Genomic DNA, 23,676 nt, shown 5'->3' on the forward strand with positions numbered 1-23,676 from the left:
TTTACATGGCAATAGGTTTTGCACCTTTCACTCCTGCTTCCAGGGCAAACTCACAGAATCAATTTCAGTGTCCACTTGAATGTCAGTTCTCACCTCTTCTCCTTTTTATTATTTTATTTCATGTTTTACATTGACAGATAAAATATACATGTTATTACTGCACACAACATATTTTGAAGTATATATACATTATGGAATAACTGAATCTGGCCAATTAACATATGTATTCCTTCAAACATTATCATTTTTGTGGTACTCTCCTAATCCCAGCGTCACTCCTAATTTCACCTTTGTTTGGGACCCATACCGGTTTCTATCCACTCCCTAAGCCAGCAATAAAATTTAAATGTCAAAGCTGTTTTAGAGATCACACTACCTTATAGAGACATTTGTGGTTCTACAATACTTATTCGTGGGTAAAAATGACAAACTCTAAAGGAAATATGGTCAAGAAAATAATAGCAAGATATTTACCCTACCCCCAACCCTTCAATAATTAAAATTATCCAGCCCATTCTGCACCAAGCCCCTGGCTCAAAATTTGATGATTCATTCCTCCTTCAAGAAGCAAAATGCTATATGATCCTCTATTGCTGTGCACTGCAAAAGGCCAGTGGAGGCCATACCTACCAATGGCAGAATCTGATATGGTTCAAATAAGAAGGGGCAGCTGGAGACACTGGGAAGGGGTGGGTCAGGGGTGGAAAGTACCAGTTCTCAGTTGGGATTTTGCCCCCAAATGGACATCTGGCAATGTCTGAAGACATTTTTGGTTGCCACTTCGAGGGACAGAGTCGCTTATAGTGCCAAACATCTCACAATGCACAGGGCAACTCTCCCTCAAAGAATTATCCACAATAGGGAGGTAGAAAAACGCCAGCTTAGTGTTTGGAATGCAAAACATCCCAGGGATTTAAACTGGCAGAATTATTAAATGTTTTAATATCTAAAATTTTAAAACAACATCTATAAAAAAAAAGTCTACAAATGAGCAAAACCTTGCTATCACATCCCTAGAGAACCCTGGACGTCCCCAAACCAGAACAGAGAGTAACTACCAGGCAAGCAGAGGAAGAAAAGGAAAGGGTTAGAAGATGGAGGGTGGACAAAGACATATTTCTTAGACTAATCTGGGTTCCTATTTCTAAGAGTGAATCTTCTTTCTTGTAGCACTGCTGGAGAGAAGGCATAGCCTGAAGAGATGGGATTGCTAGGTGCCACCTATGCTGAGGGCCTGACAGCCTCTTCAAGTGGAGCTCTCGAGATCCCACCCACACTGTGCAATGAGGTGCTGCTGCCCGGAGCAGGGAAGTAACTCGACCTTGGAAGTCAGCTCCACTGCCATTTTATTAAAAAGTCCTCTTCTCACAGTGCTTCACTGGGGAGTGGGAGGCCGCCTTTAGTGAGAGGCAATGTTCCTAGAGTGGAGATGGCAGCTTCTTTCCCAGCAACACTCCCTTGCCAATGAGCCATGAACCTCTTAATTTAATGCCTAATAATCTGAAAAACAAAATCATGCATTCTAAGAGGTAGAAGGGACCAATTAGCCACCTAATGCAGCAATCAGCTTGGACTGTAAAAGGAAAAAATGACTAGGGCAGGAAAACAAAGGGGAGAAAGAGGAAGGGAGGGCTGGGACTTAGAGGAGGGGAAGGCATGGAAGGATACATTGCTTTTCCACTCAGTCATTTTCCTCCCTATGTTTGCAAGCTCTCACCATCTAGCCTCCTATTTCCATGTCTGGCCCAGTGAGGATAAATGTATATCTCCAGTCAGCCATAGCCCCACTGATATTATTAATAATAAAGGCTAACAGTGACACAACACACCTATTATATGCCCTCTCCTAAAGCAACACAGGTTTGTAATCTCATTTCATACCCAAATCAAACCTGTGAAATTACACGACTATTACACCCACTTTGTATATTAAAAGGCCAGTTGGATACAGTAGGTATAAAGCAAAAGCTTCCCTCAAACTTCAGCATGTCTAACACTCCATTATTTTTAATACTCCTAAAAGTCCTCTGGAGACTTTTAATAGGTCCCCTAAGACAGTAGGGCATAATGCAATTACAGAAAAGTTTAATTAGACAGGAGGATGATCGTCCCACTTAGCAGACACAGTGAAATGCAATGGAGCACAGAGACAAAGGTTTAGGTGATATTGGTATCAGTCCAAATTAACCATTGACTAGCTGAATGAGCACAGACAACTCATTCTGAACCTCTATTCCCTCACTTCTCCAACAAGGAAATGACTTCCAACCTCACAAAATTGTTCAAAAATGATGAATTGAGATGATGCGCATAAATATATTAAGCAATTTTTGAAATAAATATATCCTCTGAAAATTTCTTTGAATAGATGACATAATTCTAGAAGCACTTTGTTTCTTCATTTCATTCTATTCTACTGCCCTGGCTGCTAGCTGGCATTTTGAGATTTCTCTGCCAAATAGCTAATGAGCTACACAAATAGATATACACAGCCAGGGGGAGCTGCTATTTAAGGAAATTCTCCAGTCTAAGTGAAGAATTGTTTGATGTGTGAATAATCAGCTCTTAATTACATGGGTTGTCAATATTTTTAAAGAATTATCTCATTAACAAGCTGCTCAGGTAACTGTGGTTCCCATCCTGAATTTAGACATTTGATGTGTCTGTCAGTCAGTGCCTTAACCAAGAGTACAAAAAGTCTTTGTAAGCGAGAAAGTGTCAGTGTAACTGAGGTTAAGAAAGCTACTTGTGAAACAGGGGAACACACTATGCACATTGCAGTGTGTCCAAAACGAACATGAGAGATAGAAAGGAGGCCTGGGGGAATTGCAGGGCAGAGCCAAAGACCTAGTCAGGGGAGATGAAGGCAGGCATTTCCTGGATGGGAGCCAGAAGAATGAAGGTGCTCAAAGCCTCCAGGTATAGCGAGGGCCCCAGTCTCCTAGGAGCCAGGCAAGGAGGGAGCTGAGGCCAGAGCTTTGCAGTGGAGGTTCTAGGCCAGTGGTGGCTAACCAAAAGATGTTAATGGATGTTGTTTCTAAACTAAAACCTCAGTGTTCAGATTTAATTATAGTGTTGGCACTCTGTGATTAATAAGTGGGTTTTGGGCTACGGCTTGGGCATTTGTCTCTAAAAGGGTCACCATCACTGGTCTAGGCCAACCTTCTTTAAGATCTCTTCTAGCTTACAGATGGTTTCCCCTAAAAGCAAAGGGTTAAACTTCAGCCCGTGCTCATCTACTCCCCTGTAAATCAAGGACCTTATGCCACCTGCCAGGGCCTAAGTGGATAGAAAATTGATCTACATGAAAATAAGCCTCCTTCACCTCTATTTGTGCCTTGGAGAGGCACCTGGGAAGAAGTTCCTCAAACACACCTAGTGGGATCTCCCTAGGAAGCAGAAGGTGGCCCTCTCCCAGTTCTTGGTCAGCCTCTTTAAGTCACTCCCACCCTTTTCCTCTTATCCGATGTTTTTATTCTTCTTTTTAAACAGCCGAATCTGAGAGGGACCCTGTGGTTATAGGCCAGGGATCCATTTCTGTATCTAGACCCTCACAGTTCCCCCAAATCACCAAGTTTGTGTATTATTAACTCACCCTTTTGTCAAGTGAAACCCCAAGTTATCTTCCCTTTCTGGGGCCCAAGAAATGGTGGGGATTGTTTCATCCAAACCAGAGAAGAGGGGGCTGGCAATGTGGTTTAGTGGCAGAGTGCTTGCCTACCATGCATGAGGCCTTGGATTCCATCCCCAGAAATGCAAAATAAAACTATATATTTAAAAAAGTAAAAGTAAAAACCCAAGAGGAAGATGGTGATGACAGTTACAAGAGTGTCGATGCACTTACTGACACTCAATCACGCACTTAAAAATGGTTAAGATGATACATCTTTGTGTATTTTACCACAATTTTAAAGTACTTACAATTCAACAAACAAAGAAACAAAACTAAGCAGATTCCTCAAAAGGTTAAATATAAAGGTTTAACTCAGATTTGGCTCATATGACCCAGCAATTCCACTCTAGGGATGTACTCAAAATGAATGAAAGCCTGTATTTACACAAATGTTCACAGCAGCATGATTCATAATAGAGCCAAAAAGTGAATACCTAAATGTCCATCAATTGAACAGAAAAACAAATTGTGGTATACTCATATCATGGAATACTATTTATCAACAAAAAGTAAAGAAGTATGTACCAACACATGTCACAACATGAACAGGCCTTGAAAATACTATGCTAAGTGAAAGCCAGTCACAAAAGACCACAAGTTGGGTTATTCCATGTATGTGAAGTGTCCCACACAGACAGAAAAGGAGAGTCCTGGCTGCCCGGGATGGAGAGAAGGGAAAGGGAAGTGACTGAGAAGGAGTAGGTGGGGGCTGAGGAATGAAAAAGTTCTAAAACTACCGTGATGGTACCATAACCCTGTGCATATACTAAAAACCACTGAACTTACACTGCTTTAAATGGGTAAACTTTATAGTATGTAAACTGTATTTAATAACATTGTTGGAAAAGCTAAGAGGAACCCACTCCACAGGAGACCACAGTATAGTTTTCCTATTGATCCCACCATATGGACTCAAACAGTTCAGTTGCTACATCAGTACTTCCTCCCACATACTTTAATTCTGCTTCAAGTCAAATCACTCACCCACTCCCCCAAAATCAATAATTACAACTCCCAGAGCAGATGGTAAGAGGCTTGCCACTCCATTCACATAAGCCATTTATTATATGAAATAGCCATTTTGCTTTGAGAGTTTTAGGGTTGTGGCATTAGCTCCTAGTTAATAAACCCTGCCCACCAGCCTGCCTCATCTTCTGTGGTTCTGTGACACTCCGAACATAAGCTCCAGTCTTAATACTTGAGGATTTTATGGAGTCCTGTAAACAGGATAATAAAATGACGGCAGATTGAAGCATATGCTGGTTTAAATGATGTAATATACTTAGTTTCTAAGCTTTCAGCTCCAAACAGGATGCAGGGCAGAGGGACCCTTCTACTCAGGATGTGCCTGTGGTCCAGGCTCTTACAGCGAAAGGCCTGCCTTTGAGGTAATGGGGAATTAATGGCTCATCAGGCAGTGAGAGAAGACAAGTCTCTTAGCCCCAGTACAGTACTGTTTCCTAAAGACTCCAGAGTGGCTATCAAGGCTAATAAGTCACCAGCAAGGCTGGGAAGCCATGCCTAGCTCAGTGAGGGGGAGGCAAATTTAGGGACACTTCCTAAGCTGAATGTTCAAAATGTGCACAAGGTTTGGGTGCCACATTTTGGTGGCCTTTGGGCTGCTCAGGCACACCTAACAGGTGATTTCCTATGGCACTCCTGGGCATGTGGAGCTGCTAGGTACAAGTCCATGCCTTTGCTCCCACAGAGGTGTCTAGGACTGCAGGGCAGTGGCTCTAAAGACACCCACAGAGACAAATGAGCCTTGGATGTAGCCTGGAGCCCATGAGGGTGGCACAGGTCCAGGAAGGAGAAAGTTGCCTGTGCCAGGCCTGTAATTACCAAACGGAGTTAAGCAAGAACTCACAAGTCTTGGCCTCTGGATTTCTGTATTTTCATAGACTGAAGAGAAACTTGCTAAGTTGCCAGCTGGTTGCTGCAGGTCCACACAGGAGCACAGGTAGGACACAGAATGTGCACTCATGCAGGCTGAAGTGCCCCTAAGCTTGGGAGTGGTTTAAGCCTCAGCGCTCCCACCAGGGACTGCTCTTCCCTGGGGTCTGTGGGTGGGCTGGGCACTCCATGCACCTGGCACTGGGGACCTGGGAATGGGGGAAACAGGAGGGTGGCGAGAGGAAGTAAAAATGATTAAGATGTATGTGTAGCAATTCCCCGAGATGAATGTAATTATGTATTGCAAACATATACTAATTAAAAAAGAAAAAAATAGCTCTGCCCTCTTGTGTGAAACAGTCCCAACAAGCTACCTATGAAATATGAAATAAGGGAGGAATGCAGTGAGGGGAAGGAAGGAAAAGATGATCTAATCCACTCTGACCTACAGTGTGTGGCATACACAGTAATTAATATTTTTTTCCTGAAAAATTATATATTACTCTCAAATGAAGCACACCCAAACTGTTGAAAGCCAGATAATAAACTCACCTCTATGATACAATTTGAGAGCCAGTTGCCTCCTACAGGGATCCTGAAGGCTATAAGCTATGGACAGGGCCTTCCTGATGTGTCTGTTATCTACTTTTTCCTAATTCACATTAGAATTTAGGGCACCACGGAAACAGAACCGCTTGTTTGTGTATTCCCTACAATCAAACACAGCACACTCAGAAAAACCACACTATGGCTCTTGGCCCATTTTTGTATCAATCTCGAGTTAAAAACGATTTTTTTTAAGTTTGTAGAGAAGAATTAAAAAGGAGAGGATGAGGAAGAAGAAAAACATGATGATGATTATGCATAGAGACTACACGCAGCCTGCAAAACCTAAAATATTTACGATACAACACTTTACAGAACCTGTGTGCTAAGCCCTGAGCTAGTCTACACTTTTATTTCACCAGGAGGTAACTCAAGTGCAAGTGTACTGAATGACTTAAACACTTTAACTCAGGTCTTCAGGCTTCTAAGTAAAGAAGCAGACTATGAAAGAAGCCATTAACTTCAATGCTTTTAAAATGGGCCTCTGTCCAGTCACTTTGACATTTTTAGAATTAAGTCTTGTCTAAAGCAAACAGAAAGTCTGGGCTGCCACTAACCTGTTTTTGTCCTCAGCTCAGCCAAAATCAGATCTTATTTGCCCTTGGAGCTGCTCAGCCTTTACCGGCCTTCTCCACATTGAGGCTCACCTGTGTGGTTCTCCACTCCGAGACTCACCTGTCTGCAGCCAAGCTTGCTGATACAGGAGGAAGGAGAATGACTGAAGCCTTCCACTTCCAGGTGCCAATGGATGACTGCCCACTCACACAGCCAGGTGTGGCCACCAAACCCTCTCTTCTCCTACAGGCTGGAGGTTCTGGGGTGCTCAGGGCCTCTCTCTCACAACTCTGGATTACTAACATCCTGCCCTGCCTTTGTAATAGCTGCTTCGTTAAACTCAACTCAAACTGCCCAGTTTGAAAATGTCACAGGGCCACTGATGGCTATAGCCATTAGGACAGTGAGCTTCAGACATCTGCAGCTATTAACGTCAACTCCCCAAATGCAAGTTCTAAATCCACTCCTAAGGAGAATGGCTTGACTCTATAATCTTGCCCTTGGCAGGAACCTTGAACAGACCTCCTCACTCCAATATGAGCTGCTCCCAAGTAACGCTACACTAATAACTACTATCCTACTCTCAGAAATATGCACAGAATCTAGGTATCCAATACAAGAATACATTGCTCTATCAAAACAAACTGTTTTTTAAATATTCTTCAATTTAATGACATCTAAGCAGCTAGTATGTTGCAGACACTGTGCTAAGTCTAACCAACAATCTCCATTTCATAAAGGAAAAAACAGAACCTCAGATGGTGGTCATCTGAGCTCGAAGTGGCTGGGCGGCCATCCACCAAAGCTCTTTTCACAGGAGCTAGCCAGATTCTGACCACTGAGCGAGGTTATCACCTTGTCTGTCCACAGACATCCCAGACATGTTACACAAATAAAGGGGAAAATTCTCTGCAGCATAAAATGAAATGCCTACTATGCTATGCACAGTAGACCCCCTCCTGAGCCTCCTCTGCTCTGAACTGAGCAGGGAAGAGGAGGCCAGGGCCTGCCTTGGGCCCAGCTGCATCACTGATTTGTCAAACTGAGTGAACCCTGAATGGAAAAATTTTTGTGTAGTATTTTACGTCTTCTCAGTGCTCTGATGAGGAACCTGAAACCCTGGCTGTCCCTGGCTGTGTGATCTCAGCTCCACAACTCTGTTCCGTATGAATCATGATAATGACTCACATCAGCCACACCAACATCCCCGCCCCATGCCCACCTTGTTCCTTCTGTGAAGATGAAGAGAGGCAAGATAGAGTTGGAAATCTCAGAATGCACTAGGCTCAAAATGTAAGGAAGTTATTTAACTTCTTTCACTTTCCTTTGTCTCCTCTGCAAGACAAAGAAATTTAAATGAATAATCTATATAGAGCATTGAAGAGTACCTGGCACATAGTGCTATATGTTTGTGATATTATTATGTTTCTTAATCTATGAGATCTTACTAGTAGCCAATGTATAAAGTGCTATGATGATTAAGTACTTAGCATAACTGTTTCATGATAGGCAGGTATTTTGTAGTGGACAAAGCACTAGAAAAGCATATGTTTTAAAAAATAAGGTTACTAATGATAGAGCACTTGCTTAGCATGCACAAGGCTCAGGTTTTGATCCCCAGTTCCACAAAAATAAATAAGTAAATATGTTTTCTATTTATTTCCATCTGTCTTAATTCTGATGATGAAAGATTTGAAGGCTGCTGTACAGAAATATTAAAATTGTCTTCAAAGTTTTAAAAATATAAACAAAATGGGAAAACTGTAAATGCATAAACAATGACTGTTTTTACCCTCGGGTTTTTATTTTTAAATTTTTCAATGTTTGAATGCCCCAGTGTGTAAAGCAATAACAAACAAAGCCTTTGCCTATACACTTGTGCTGGAAGAGGTTAACAGTATTCACAGCCTTTGTGGATTTCACCGAGTAACATTTAAACTTCGTGAAGCAAACACACATTGTCCACTGTGGGTCACGCCCCACCACAGACTTCATCTCAGTTTGGCTCCTGGCCAAATTTGGATGCTTTAACTTCTCATTAAAAGAGGAAATGTGTGCTGGGGTTGTAGCTCAGTGGTAGAGCTCTTGCCGTGTGCACATACAAGCCCTGGGCCAGCCCCAGCACAGCAAAAATAAAAGCAATGCTTTGGCTTTACCTATGCAACCATAGCTGCTTCTTCCACTCTGAACTCAGAAAGAAAAAGGATGCCCAGCCAAGAGAGGCCACTTTACAGGAGGTCTGGACCCTCTGAAAGCCCAGGTATTTGTTTTACTCAACTATGTATACACTGAATGGAAATGTTTATTTTCCATGTCCCATTTTACATCTCCAAAGGCAAATGATTAAAGGATAATTTCAAGGGCTTTTTTTTTTTGCTCATCCCTTCCAACCTGGTTATATTAAGCAACTTGGCTTCCTGCCTTTCAACTTACACTTCTGTCGACATATTATCTACTCTTTCTTGTTGACCTTTATGTGGACAGTGTTGCTTTAGAAACCTTTTTCAAAGGAAAGGTCAAAATGAAATGTCACTGGGAAGGATTTTTGCCAGGTGGTTAGCAGCCACAAAGGCACCCAGTGCCCAGACCTAAGCCTACCTGTGACATGGGTGACAGGTGGACAGAGCTCGGAAGCTGCCTATAGACCCCTGGCATGCAAGTGCAACATACTCTCTGGGCCACCTGGTCTACCTGCACTCAGAACAGCCCAGTGGACAAGCCTAGGGCCCCCACTCCCCCAAGGGCAAAGCTGGGATCCTTTATCCAAGAGTTCCTTACTAGGTTTTCTCCTCCATATACATACTCTGTTAGAAACTGTGGGCAACAGATAAAGGTGAAGATGTGATTTAACGGACAGTAAAGACTTTTACAGAAAGGCACAGAGACCACTTGGGAGGATATCTTAAAAATGAAGGGTTGGGAAACTGGAAGACACCACTTTGGAGTAACTGCACTAGTGTGGTAAAAGGAGAAGGAAAAGAGGATGCAAAAGACTGGGAAGGATTGACAGGATGCAATTAGTTACTGAACATGAAAGACATGGGGACAAGCAAAGATTAACTCTCAAACCTCATGTCTATGAATGGAAAAAACCCTCGGTTTGAATTTGGAAGTACTAAGCTTGGGCTGAGGACAAAGACCTATTAGGTATGAGAAAAAAAATGCAATGAATATTTATATTTTTAAAAATTATTACAATAAAAAATACACTGTCATTTATTCTCCCTTTCACTTCAAACACACTTATCCCATCACTCTTGCCAATTTCTGAAGCAGTCCTCTTCTGTGAGTGTCTTTAGTTGCACTACTGTAGCTACCTCAATGTCCTGCATCATTCAAAATATTTACTTTTCATAGTCATTTTGACTTGGGGAAGAGCCAAAACTCAAATGACGCCAGATCTAGTGAATAGTGAATGAGGACACACTGTAATGTTTTTATAAGCCTGCCTTTCCATTGGATGACCCTTGGCAGCAGCATTTGCTATATTCTTGATCATATTTTGTACAGACACTCAGGAAAGAGGACTTCCAGAACTGCTTCAGAAAGTGACAAAAATGATGGGCTACGTGAGTTCAAAGCAAAGGGGAGTATTTTGAGGGGGATTCATGGCAATGTGTCTTTTAGTATAATAATTTCTTTTAAACATGCATCACATAATTAAATCATATCTTATAAGACAGACACTGTGCTCCTGCCATTTGGACTCCACTGTACACTCTTTGCTCTGACTTATAATTTACAAATGAGCAAAAGCTTGTAAAAGACATAAATGAGCAACATGGTAGATCAATATGCTGGTCAATGAAGGTGACCCAGGCACTCTCAATGCAACTGCTCTCAGCACTTCAAAGACCAGCCTATCAACCAAACCACCGCACAACTGACACACACAGCGGGCAAGACCAACTCTATGCAGTGAAAACATGATGGAGGGACTTTGAAAGAATGAGAGGCACAAAAGAAAACAACGGCAGGAGCTAAGGTCCACCATAGTTATTTGCTATGGACAAATGGCTGGTAAATATAGAAAAAACTTCCTTGAAATTTTGAATTTAAAAAACCCTGGTAATTAACAATCTCACAATGGTAAATAATTATGCTGAGAGTAGTTTCATTTAAAAATGGACAACTTAACCAACATCTGTGCTCTAAAAAGTTGATGACTCAAACTGAAGTTCAGTCAGAAAAATACTGTCATTAATAATTCAAGGTGATAACCTAATTCTGATAAAACATTTATGTTCCTAAATTAGTCAAAATATCCTCAAGATCAAAAAAAGTCTTGTCACAATGTACTGTGTCCAGCAAAGCAGTTAGAAATACCTGGCATGTAGCTGGATGTGTGAGAACCCAAAACCAGGGCTAAAGATATGGCTCACTCAGAGGAAAGGGCTTTTTGGAGGAGGTTTCTCAGGAGGCAAGAAGGCTGTTAAAAGAACCATGGGAACAGCCACGCTCTGGGAACCAACCGAAGGAGGAAGGGCCACACTAAGGAATGGGAGAAGAGCAACTCTGAAGAGTCCAGAGGCAGATGGGCTTCTGTGAAGCCAAGGAGTGCTCGACTGCACTTGTCTCCCTCAAGCCTGCACCTCATTTTTCAAAGTGTGCCAGGTGCCAAGCATAGCATGTCTTGGTAGTTGCTCACCATGCAGCTGATACATCAAATAAAGGACTGCCAGATTGAATATGAATTGCATGTCAATAATAAGTAATTGTTTAATATAATTATGCCCCAAATAGATTATCATTATGTCCCAAGTATTGTCAACAAATAATTTTTATTATTCTTATACTAAATAATTTTCCATTGCTAATGTACAATTCAAATTTAACTTGGCATTCAGTATCTCTGTTTGCTACATCTGGGCGTTGACATGTACACCTTCCTCGGACCACGCCATTGGCCCCAACTTCCACAGATAGCCTCTCTGCAAAGATGCTCTGCAGACCAAGTGAATAAGGAACAGCATTCTTACTTAATAGGCCGTCTCACTGCTGAGCACACTGAAAGCTTTCAACAGACTCAAAAAGGGAAGAATAGGTAGGAAAAGGGAATGGCCAACCATAGGAAAGATTCAGGCACAAGAGGGAGTTGAGGATTAGAACAGATCACTAAACTGGACAATTAGAGAAAGAGGCACCAGTGAGCATCTTTAGCGTAACAGTTGCAGGTTAGTTTGCAAAGGAATGAAAATCAGTGGCAAGAGTGTAACATTTTCCCTCTTATTGATTCTGCAGCAACTGCTGTGTTATCAGAACTGCTGTGTATCTGCAGAACCCCAAGGAATATGGCTCATAAAGGTGAGAATTTGGTAACAGAGACAGCACCTGTAGAGAACTCAACCAATGTTTGTTACGGGAAAGAATAAATGAATGGATTTTGTACTTCTCAAAGAGCCTGACTTGAAATTTGAGATATTATTTAACAACTGAAAACAAGTCTTAAAAAAGCTTAACATTTCATAGTACTGCCCAGAACACTGAATATTCTTTACTCTACAACCAGTCTATCTGGTGAGGGTTATTTGCAGTACACATCACAAGTGCCTGTGCTGGTCTTAAACCAAACAGATGATCAAAAAAATCTGCTACCCCATGGGATGGAGCACATGGTAAGATTCACATAAATAAAGAAGGCTACCGCCTCCCACCTAGAGCACAGCTGGTTCCAAGAGCATTTGTTCTATCCCCATTTATGTAACCGTTGGCTACATAGTTCGGGAAGCAGGAGCATATAACCAAACAAACATCTGAGAACACCACAAATTTCTCAAGTATAAATAAAATTATTATTTGGTCCAGTGCCAATTTCCCTTTATCCATAATAGAAGAATTCCCAGGGACATCTTATGAAAACAATAAACTCAAAAAAGATGACTTTTTTTTTTAAATAGTGCTTCATACTGCTTCAAACCTATGATAAATCTCCCATACATTTTCAATTTTTAAAAAGAAACCTTTATTTGTTTTGCTACTATGAACTACCCATTCTGCCAAAGAGCCCAAATTTAAATATTCACAAATAACAGAGCCTGAACCAATAAAAAGTGCACTTAGCTTTTCCATAAGCTATTAAATATCAGTTGGCATGAAACAAACATGCCACACCTTTATCCCTACATTGTTAGGTGTTTTATGACACTGTTAAAACAGTTCAGCTAAAAGCAAATTTATATACGAGCTAATTCATGGGTTTTTCATGCTATTGCCCCAAAACTTTAGATTTCAAAGGTAGTTTATGTTCTTTGTACTAATGTTTTCAAACTTGGCTCAAATGAAGAGATTTCTGTCCTCACTTGCAGGACACTGGTGGCTGCCGTGGCTGCCGTGGCCATCTGCCACTGCCTTGCGACTTTCAAGGAAGGATCCAACAACTCCAGCTCCCCACTCAGAACTGCAGATAAGTTTGTATTCATTCTCACCAAATATCACCGATGCTCAATCATGTGCAGTGCTTCCACAAACGAATATGAGCTCCTGGGAATGGTGGGGCCACGATGAAATACAAAACTTTCTGCAGGCAGAAAGAACCACACAACTCTCTGAGATAAGACTGGCCAATTTTCTAAGCAAGGAACTACACAGTTAATGCAACTGATATGGTTTTAAAAACAAGAACTAGTTACTTGCATTATATCATTGCTTCCGGGGGTCATAACAAATGCTCCTTAGTTTTGAAAGGCTGATACCAGCAACATCAAGTTCAAATCCAACCTATACTTCAAGGAGCAGCAGACAGAGAAGGGAGGAAAGAAGATATTCTGGGCTATTTGCTGCCCCCATTCGGATTGTTAGCCTTATCCTTGCATTTGCAAAGGATCTTGGTAGGATTGCACCCAGAGAGCTTTCTAGACAAGAGAAGCACCACTAAAAAAGAAATGGAGGAATGAGGAGAGACATAAAGAGGGAACTAGAGCCTACTGCCTAGTTGCTCAGTATCCTGCTAGGAACTGGCCGACCATCTCTTGGTTCCCAGGCACCCCCGAAGATGGCAGAGGAAGGCGGTGAGCCACAGCCAAAGACAGAATCCAAGTCTGTCTGACACCAACACCCCTATACTTCCACCACCCACCCAGGTATCTCTAAGTCAGAGGAGCCTTCACACTGATTTGTCACTTCCCCTGCTGGATTTTCTTTCAATTACCTAAGTTTAAGTGCCCGTATGAAATCTTACAGATTATTTCATCCAGAGTACGACACAAGGCCAATTCTAGAATGTGAATAAAATTCCATACATGACATGATCTTCTTTCACTATATCTGGGTACAAAGGGCACAGTAAACTTGATAGTCAATGGGCTTGAAGCTTCCCTTTCCCAGCACCTCAGCGGCCACCTGCTCTCTGGCTGACTTTGTTCCTGACAGGTTTTTTTTCTGAAGCTCTGGCCAGTACCCTGGCTGGAATCCAGCTCTCATTCTGCACTCCCACCCAGTGAGGTCAAAGTCAGCCCAAGCAGGCTGCCAGATTCCACAGACTCCCAAAGCACCTCGCTGGGGATAGGCAGGGTTGTGGAAGAAGCAGGATATGCAGGACAGGAAGGGTGACACTGACTGCAGGGTAGCAGACAGCAGTGTCTCCCAGGAGTGTGGCTCTGCAAAATCTCAAGTAAGAAGAGGACAAGGGGGAGTAAATATGCCAAATAGGGCAGAGGAATCTCCAAGGAGGCGATCCTAAGTCAGAAGTGGTACAGGGTAGCTTCTTTAGAAATGGTTCACCAATCAAAAGTATGCCAGGTCCTTCTTGCCTCAAAGAATTGGATGAGATAGGCCAATAATGGTGCCAAAAAGTTTATTTGAAAAGTGCGAGGTAAATGGGTATGGGAGAAACCGGCTCTACAGAGCAAACTTTGGCCAAACAAAGAGAAAAGAGGGTAAAAGCAAAAATGAAAGTACACGTAGCCTGTGAGAAAAGTGGCGTGGGCTATCCTGCAAACGCACACACTATAGCGGCTTTCCATGATGGCTGCTCTTCCTTTCTGTCATCTACATCTTGTGGGAGCTCAGGAGAAGTTCTGCACACAGGGTTCTCACGGTGCCCTGGGATCTTGTAATTGACAGGTCCCACTCATTTTCCGAGCCAGCTTTGCCAAGCCTATCTCTTATAGCAGAAGTGGGCAGTGACCATCTGGGTGCAATTCACTTTATAGAATGTGAACAAGACAGCTCAGACAGATGACTTGGGTACCAAATGTGCCCTACTCCTCTCTGAAACGCCATGCAACCTGCGTTTGGGGAGCCAAGAACATCAGAAATACTATCCCAGTCAAACTTAGTCTACTCTGGCCAAATGCCCTGTCTTGGGAGAAACTCACAAAGCAAGCTTTGTGAGCAGGCATATCCTGTGATAGCACTATCAAAAGGTTGGTGATAAACCCCAAACACTCAGCCCCTGTGTGTTCTGCAATTACTGATACTCATGTTCTTCTTTGGGGAGCCCATTCCCCTTGCCTCCCTCTAACCACCCCCCACCCCAGTTCAGTCAATTTGTTACATGCACAGTCCTATTTGCTTTATTTATTCCAGAACAATGGCCAAGTCCTGACAAGGGACATGTGACAACTTCAGAGCCAGCTAGCAATTCTATGGTTTGCTTCCACCATGGCCTATGGCAGTTTGAAACACTGACCACATCTCTGATCCTTGGTCACTCAAGTCTTTCAATCAACCCTGTTAGGAACAGTCTGCTGTCCCCCAAAAAAGTCAAGGCTTCTTTGGGACTGGCAAATTGGGAATTTCCTCCCTTCTGAAACACAACCCTTATCAGATTTCTGCCCAGAGAGCAGATATTGGAGACATCTGAACTTGAGCTACACAACTGAAGTTTTTCGTTTCTTTTTTTTTTTTTTAATCTGACTGTTTGTCATCCTTTGTCCTTCTGAGAACCTTCTGTGAACTGGGGACTCAGCTCAGCACATATTGTTCAATACAAGGGTGTGTTGTTTTCACATATACACATCTGCCACATCTGCCACATCTGCGTGTATAAGTAACAATGCCAGCCCATAGCTGGATCTTGCCTCTTCAGGAAACGTAAAGGATCTTGGGCAGAATGTTTAGGCCAGTGAAAGGAGCCAGTCTCCCACAATCTCTGTCTCTCTAGGCTGAGAAGACCCCAGAATCCAGGAAAAGCCAGAGAGTAGCTGCGATGGCTGCTGGGAGAAAGATGAATCAGCACAATCGACTCTGAACTACTATTTCTGCCTGAAAAAGACAAACAGTGAGAAGGCTGAGGATGTAGCTCAGGGGTAAAGTGCTTGCCTGGCATATAGAAAGTCCTAAGTTCCATCCCAGCACCGCAAAAAGAAAAAGGACACAGATATTAAGTCTACTGTGGGTATCCTGAGAAGCCGCTCACCTCACACTTTTTACCCAGGCACTCTGAGGACTCCACGTGCGCCAGAGGACCTGCCAATGCCAGTGCAAGATAGCGATCCTGCACACCTCTAGTCCCTTTTGCTACCTGGGGCTGTCAAGAGTCCTCCTGTGCTGAGCTTCAAGCCTTCCATATACTTGCCTTTCTCTCTTGGTGTAGTCTGGTAGCAAGCAACCCCTTCTCTTACCTTTTAACAGTGCCTTTTTTTGTTCCACTAGGGAAAAGTATGTTTCTCAAGCGGGGAGGGGAGGAACACGAGCAAGAACACCTCGAAGCAGGGCCAGGGATTTGGCTCAGTGGTTTCGCCGCCTGCTGCCCAAGCACAAGGACCAGAGTTCGATCCCCGGTACCAAAAAAAAAAAAAAAAGAACACCTGGAAGCATATTCCGAAAGAACCATTTCAAGCAGAAGACACAGCTCTGTCTAGGCATCTCAAGTCAGAGCGTCAGCTGTGCCTGGCTGCTGCTTTCAAATGCTTCACTAACCCAAACGGGGTGGGTTGACACAGGCAAGACTTCTTTCCGTTTCCTTTGATGAGGCCTGTAGCCTGTATATATTTTGATGTGAATGTCTGGCTAATAAGCCTTTTGAAAAGTAACTTCTCAGGCTTCCTCCCTGGTGAGATAGTTTGGGACAGAAACTTCTCATGGCCTATCCCGACATTCCAACTCTTCCCCCAGGACAGCCCACACAACAGGACACCGCTGCCGTGGACCCGACACCAGGAAATGGCAAGCCTTGCCGCGAATGGATAAGCGTCCACCAGAGTTCCCTCAGGCCACAACATGCTGGGACCCAGGCCACTCGCTCGTGCGCTTTACACAGCTGCACTGATGGAATGTATCATTCCACTTGGCAGCAGCTCTTCTGGAGTATTCCTCGGAGGGAACACAAATCTCATGGGCCATGTAGATGCTGGTACTAAGCGTTTGCTTCTTTTTTAATCACCAAGAGCTATTCTGCCGCCTCCAGTCACACCAATAACCTGCTCAAGGTTTCTAGGCTAGCACAGGGAAAGCAATGAATGCTTCTCAGTTGTAATCTGTCACCACTGTGCCCAACTGACATGCACTTTTTACAGTATGGTCAGCACACCATGGGTGCTCTTTGATGGATCCAGTTGTGGAATGTCACTAATTTCCTTTTGAAAGCTGGGAACCCCACTTCCCTAGCATACTAATGTAATCCTTTCCAAACACAGAAGCAGAAGACTTGGGCCTGAGCATGTGTGCTCTGCTCAAGGTCACCAGAGCCCAAGGGCAGGCTAGTGGCACAGAAGTCTCTGAGCTCCCAGGCCCCGCCACTGATAGGGTAAGTGTAGGGTAGAAGCAACCCTGAGTTTGCCTCACTCGGGAAGAGCTGCTGAGTCCCTAGCAGATCCTCCTCCATGGCTGTGGAGTTGAGGACAACAGAGGTGAACTCTCTGGATTCTCAGGTTCTAAGAGCACCTCAAACCCCATTAGGCATCTGGGACTCCCACACAAAGCTTCTTCTTTGCTTCACTACAACTGGTTTCCTAGTACCTTCATTAATACCTCCCCTTCTTTTTTTTGTTTTTGTTAAATTCTTTTATTGGTACATTGTAGGTATACAACACAATTACATTTCTCATTGGGAACTGTACCTTTACATGATGCATCTTGGTTCTTATTTTTTCCCCATTCCTAGCCCTCCCTTCACCCCCTCCACCTTTCCCTATTTATAAAGACTTTATTTCCATTTTTTCCATTTCTCAGCATTTTTCCTTTCCCTTCTTTCCTTTCCCCTGCCCCTCCCACTACCCCTACCCATTTGGACCTTTTCTTCCTATTTTGCATTATCGTTTATTCATTCTAGTAATTGGTACATTTTAGGTATACAATATAATGACATTCATCATTGGAAATTTGCACCTTTACATAGTCTCTCTTGGTTCTCATTTTTCACCCTTGCCCAGCCCTCCCTTCAACCCCTCCACTCCTTCCTATTTACAAAGATTTTGTTCCTATTTTTCCATTTTCTCATATTAATCCCATTCCCCTCTATCCTTTCCCCAGCCCTCCCACTTCCTTCCCCTTTGCCCCTTTTCCTCCTATTTCACATTACCTATTATACATTTTAGTCCTTATTTACACTTTCAGTTTCTCACACCAGAGAAACTATTTGGTATTTACACATGTGGGTCCTATTTATTTCACTTAAGAATATTGCCTCAATGTGCATCCACTTAGCTATAAATGTCTCTAATTTCTCATTGTTTATGGCTGAGTAGTTCTCCATTTTATAAAAAAACACATTTTCTTTATCCAGTCTACAGTTGATGGACATTTGGGCTGTTTCCAAGTTTTAGCTATCACAAATTGTGCTGCTATGAACATGGAGGCACATATATCACTGTGGTATGATTCTTTTAATTCTTTGGGGAAGATCCCTAGCAGTGGAATAGCTCCCCTTCTTAAGATCCATTCCACCTCACCCTGTCCATGCTCAGACAATCCACAAACACTTATGGAGTACCTACCTCAAGATGGGTGGCCTAACTTCTTCCTTTGCAGGCATTTTTCACACCTTTAAACATGTCTCAATTTCCTCACCTGGCTGCTTCCCTGAACAATCTCAACACATTTTTTTTTGTTTTTGGTGCCAGGGATTGAACTCGAGACCTTGCACTTGCGAAGCAGGCACCGGAACCACTGAGCTAAATCCCCAGCCCACAACACATTTTTTCAGTTGACCCAGCTTTACTCCCCAGCAAGGTGATGAGTGCTATAATGGAGAGTGATTATTCGTGAGCCCAACTGCAAATCTTAAATGCCCACTGAGGTGAATGATGTGTATATTTCTAGTGACTAAAAAACATAAAAATGTGTTTATAAACTACCTCTAAATTCCTACAAGTATCATAAAAACTAATCCAATTTCTCCCCCAAAAAGCAAGACCATGATGAGATTTCCATAAAGTCAACACATGCATGGATGCCACAAAAAATTCACAAGTGTACCAAAGGCCACAAAGCAAAATCTCCTAAATCCCCTCTATCCACTGACTCCACCATCACCACCAACATCCAGAGAAATACCTGGAAGGTCTAATTTGGGTTCATATTTCACAGAAGTGAAATGACATTTATTTTGTTGTTGTCTTATTTGTGTATATGTATAAGTAAGTGTATGTATACGTGTCTAGGACATTTCTGTATCCTGTTTAATGAAAAGCCGTCTAATGAGCATATGAATCAATGAACCCAAGGACGCAGCAAGGATAAACTTCACATACCTACATTTCATAACACTCCATTCCCTTGCTTCCCCCTCCCCTTTATTTTTCCTGTGGAAGGCACAAGAAAATCACTTAAGTTAGGGAGGTTCAGAGGACTTCTGGACTTTTCCATAGGCACATGCAGTAAAACCTTGGGGACGATTAGCCATGCCAAGGCTCTTTGAAAAACTAATCTGCTTCAGCCCCTGTCTTACTTTAATTTCTCTACATCTGCTCATGTGCCAGGCAGACATCTGTGAACTCAACATCAGGCAAACACAGCCAAGGGTCAGTCTGAGTATCCCAAGTCAAAACTCTCTGCCTTGGCAAAGTCCAGTGCCTCTGGGATGCAACGAGGGGTGGGAACTATGCCTGAGTAGCCCTTGCCCCCTGGCCATCCCTTCCTGGGACTTCTTAAGAACCAAGCATGAGTAAACTGCAAGGAGCCTTAGCCACCCAAGCAACACCAAACTGTGTGCCAGCTCTTCCAGGCAGCACCAGGTCTAAGGTCTTCTGAGAAGGGAACCCTGAAACCTGGCATCCCACACAAACCCTGGCAGCACTATGCCCGTCCACCTCTGGGCCCAATTCCAAGCCAAGTTCATCTTCCCCCTGCTACCCTTAATTAGAAAGCTCCTGACATCCACCTCTTCCATGAAGAATTTTTTGACTAAAAGGGAACAAGTACCAGCCTCTCCTTAGCTTGTTCTGGAAAAATCACTTTGCATGTTAATCGACACCTACCTACCCCTTTACCACCAAAACAAGGACACATTTATGTGCAACCTCAGGAATGGGGTTAACCGTAACCACGTCAATCCCAATTACAGCTCACATCTTCAACACTGCCTACAAACTTGGGGCCATGATTTATCCACTTTCAAACGAGGAAACTGGGGTATGGACTGTACCTGGTCACATAACACAGACCTCCTGAAATAGGAAGGGCTGCTTGCGACTCAGCTCAATAACCCCAGACACAGTGGTTATCAAGTTTCTGTGTTTCTTTCTGTGTCAGGTCTTGCTGCCCCTTTCCCTACTGCCAATCCTTCCCTAGTCTATCACTTCTCACCACTGTCAGGAGCTCCACCTTTGCCATCAAACTTACTTTTTCCTATCTGCAGGCAATGCTAAACAGATATCCAGGCTATCGGGAATGAGTACATAGACTACAAAAGGAGCACCACAGCCTGCCCAACCCAAGACACTAAAGTCAATGGGTGATAAGACAACAATTTCTTCTATTTCACTGAAAAGACTTTTTGAGCATCTACTGTATATTAGCCACTGTACAAAGAGATACAAAGGCAGATATGGCCTGAGATCTGAGTCATTCCTCATTTTGATTTGGGGGCTGCACTGCTTGCTCCCTGAAAGCATCAGAACTAAGAGCCCATCCTTTCCCTCTGTCTCTACTCCAAGTGCCTCTCGAGGTAAAATGGTAGCTCCTTCCTTTGCATACCTGGACACCTTGCTGGAAAGAGACCCCTCTGAGGTCAGGGCCAGCAGCCCTTACAAGATCCTAACTTTCCCAGCTACTCAAAGGTTATGCAGGGTGACTCAGTAAGACCTCTTGTGCAGATGCTCAACACAGTACAGTCAGAGGGCAGCCAAGAGTAACAGGTAAGTGACTCCAATGTGTACAAAGTATTCTCCCTTATCACTCCTACTCAAAATCACCCCCTAAAAACAAGATGACCATACCTTCATCTTAACTCATCAGATCATAGGCTCAAAGAGACTTTTAGTAATTAGGCCTAAATCCAGTGCAAATTAGATCTGAGAACTTTCTAAAATTTTTGACTGCATCAAACTGGGATTGTAAGATGGACATGTGTCCCAGTTCAATGCAATTACTCCAAGAATTAATGGGGAAGGGAAGGGATGAGAACAATTGGGAAGAAAATAATCAAAATATGTTATATGCATGTATCAAAATACCCAAAGGAATGTCATTATTCTGTATTATTAATATGCACTAAACAAACAAACAGAAAAATAATGAAGTCTCTTGCTTAATCTCCCAAGATTGCTAGTTAGGAAAAAAATCAAGCTGAAAAAGAAATGCCTTCCCACAAAATTGTTTTTTGAAAAGCTAAATTACCACTAAAAATTTTAGGTAATTGATTTGTGGGGAAATGTTATCCAATTACAGTTAAAGATAATCACTTGTTTCAAACAGCATCACTAATATAAATAACAACATAAAATCAGGTTAATGAGGTTTCTTCTCAAATACAAAGAACTGTGGCAATATTTATAACTTATACATGCATTTTTAAAGCCTGTAAATTAAGTACTTTGAATTCTTACAGGAATTTTATTTTAACTGAAAAGCATAGTAAATAAAATAAGTTTGCAAGGAACAAGGACAGATATTTATTTGTACATTGTTTCAAAAAACTGAAATTTAGCTTGTACTAGATGTGTTATGTCACTATGCCCTTGTTCAGTAGAATCAATTCTCCTGATGTACAATTGTTTAAAGAATTACATACAAATGTGTTACTTTAAAAATATTCATTTGCTATTTAAAAAAAGAGAGCTCAAACATTTCCAAAGCAAAAATCCATTCAAACTTTTCAAGAACTATGTAATGGTACGATTGCTATTGCTAACACTGCATTTTCTATATTGTGTTCTACATTTTAATACATCAGACTCGGCTGTCCAGAAATCAACATTTCTATAAAAGGACCTTTTCCCTCTTCTTACAAATTCTTAACTCTGAAAGAGAAGGTTAACCTTTCAGATAGGGACTTCCTCAAGTTACAATGAATAAAACAAACTCAAGGAAATTCAAAGCACTGAAATTAACACAGCCACCCTCTAGGAAAGAATTTTACACGCACATAGACACACACACACACACGCACACACACACACACACACACACACACACACCCCTTGACCAAGCCATCTGTGAAACAGTTAAAGACAAAGCTAGGCAGGTTTGCATTCTCAAAGCACACTGGGAAATTCATCTGCTTGCCCTGGAAACCTGCTCACCTTCTTGGGAATCATCAGAGAATAATGTTCACTTCCGTCAGAAACTCTCAAATCACCATAAGAAAACTCTACAGCCCTACTTTCTTTACTCAGACTGGTCTGGACAGAGAATTACTCCTATCCTTTAATGCCAGCAGCGGGCCTGAAATTCAGAACACCACTAGTGGAGTTCCGGGCTAAATGTGCCCAAGTCTAGCAGTATTTTGCAAACTATAAGTCGGCACTAGTATCTTTTTTGTTTTTAAATGAAACAGAAAAGAAAACAAATTATCATAGAGCTGGGGACGTAGCTCAGAGGCAGAACACTTGTGTGCAAGGACCTGAGCTCCATAGGTAGGAAGAGTACCCTGAAAACTCTCATTTCAATGTATTTATCACTGTGTAGCCTTGTGTGTATTTTTGATCACAACATAAATTTAGTTCTTATTGTAGACTGTAATCAAAGAAGTTTGAAAGCCACTGCCATTGAGAACACGAGTGTGCAGATACCAGCATCCCATCCCAAACCACCCAGAAGAGGGCCAAGACCCAGCTTCTGGAACCTTGTGCTAATAGCACAGACAAGCACCAGCAGGGCTCTGAACCCTGTGTGTCTACATTTGCCTGTTACCAGCAACAGGCAGAAGGTTGCAAACCACTGACCCCGAACAAGCTAATATACATGGCAGGCAGGAATGAGAAAATGCATTTGTACAAAACTTCATAAATTTAGAAAACAGGATAAAACATAGCCAGTGTGTCTTTGTAGTCCTAATGCTCAACGATGACAAATTCTGGACAAATTAAGCAAAAATTCTCCGAAAAAAATGAGACAGGCTGGCCCAATGGTATTTAGCTATAGGGTGAAAAGGAGTTGTTACTTTTACCCACTATGTGGAGGTGTCTACTAACCCACCTAGTAGAAATGCAATTTCCTGAGACTTTGACTTCAATAGGACTTGATTACCCCAAAAACCAAAATGAGAGAGTCATGCATTCACCATATGATTTATACCAAAGCACAAAATGTGGTACCCATTTGTACCAAAGAAAAAAATAAACACCAAACTAAGATACCAGCGCATAATTATAAAAGAATATTTAAATAATGTGCTCTATTAACCTGCCAAGATATTACCATTTATCTCAAAGACATTCTTCTTTTTTTTTTTTTGGTACTGGGGATTGAACTTGGGTCCTTGTGCTTGCGAGGCAGGCGGCGGAACCACTGAGCTAAATCCCTGGCCCGACATTCTTCTTTTGAAATACATTTTTACTAATCCTATCAATACATTCATTCACCAAGTATTTGAGCATATATTAGGTGCTACAAACAGTGGTGAACAA

The 23,676-nt window shown here is 42.4% G+C and overlaps 1 protein-coding gene across 4 annotated transcripts in view; it reads right to left on the reverse strand.

Annotated features, from left to right (window-relative positions):
• Slc7a1 (solute carrier family 7 member 1) overlaps window positions 1-23,676 on the reverse strand; it is a 75,726-nt gene that overhangs the window by 42,695 nt on the left and 9,355 nt on the right. The gene's annotated exons all lie outside the window — the stretch shown is intronic.

Source organism: Heterocephalus glaber, unplaced genomic scaffold, assembly GCF_053883595.1.
Source record: "Heterocephalus glaber isolate CG9 unplaced genomic scaffold, H.glaber_assembly_v1.0 deba00001720, whole genome shotgun sequence".
NCBI classification, from domain to species: Eukaryota; Metazoa; Chordata; class Mammalia; order Rodentia; family Bathyergidae; genus Heterocephalus; species Heterocephalus glaber.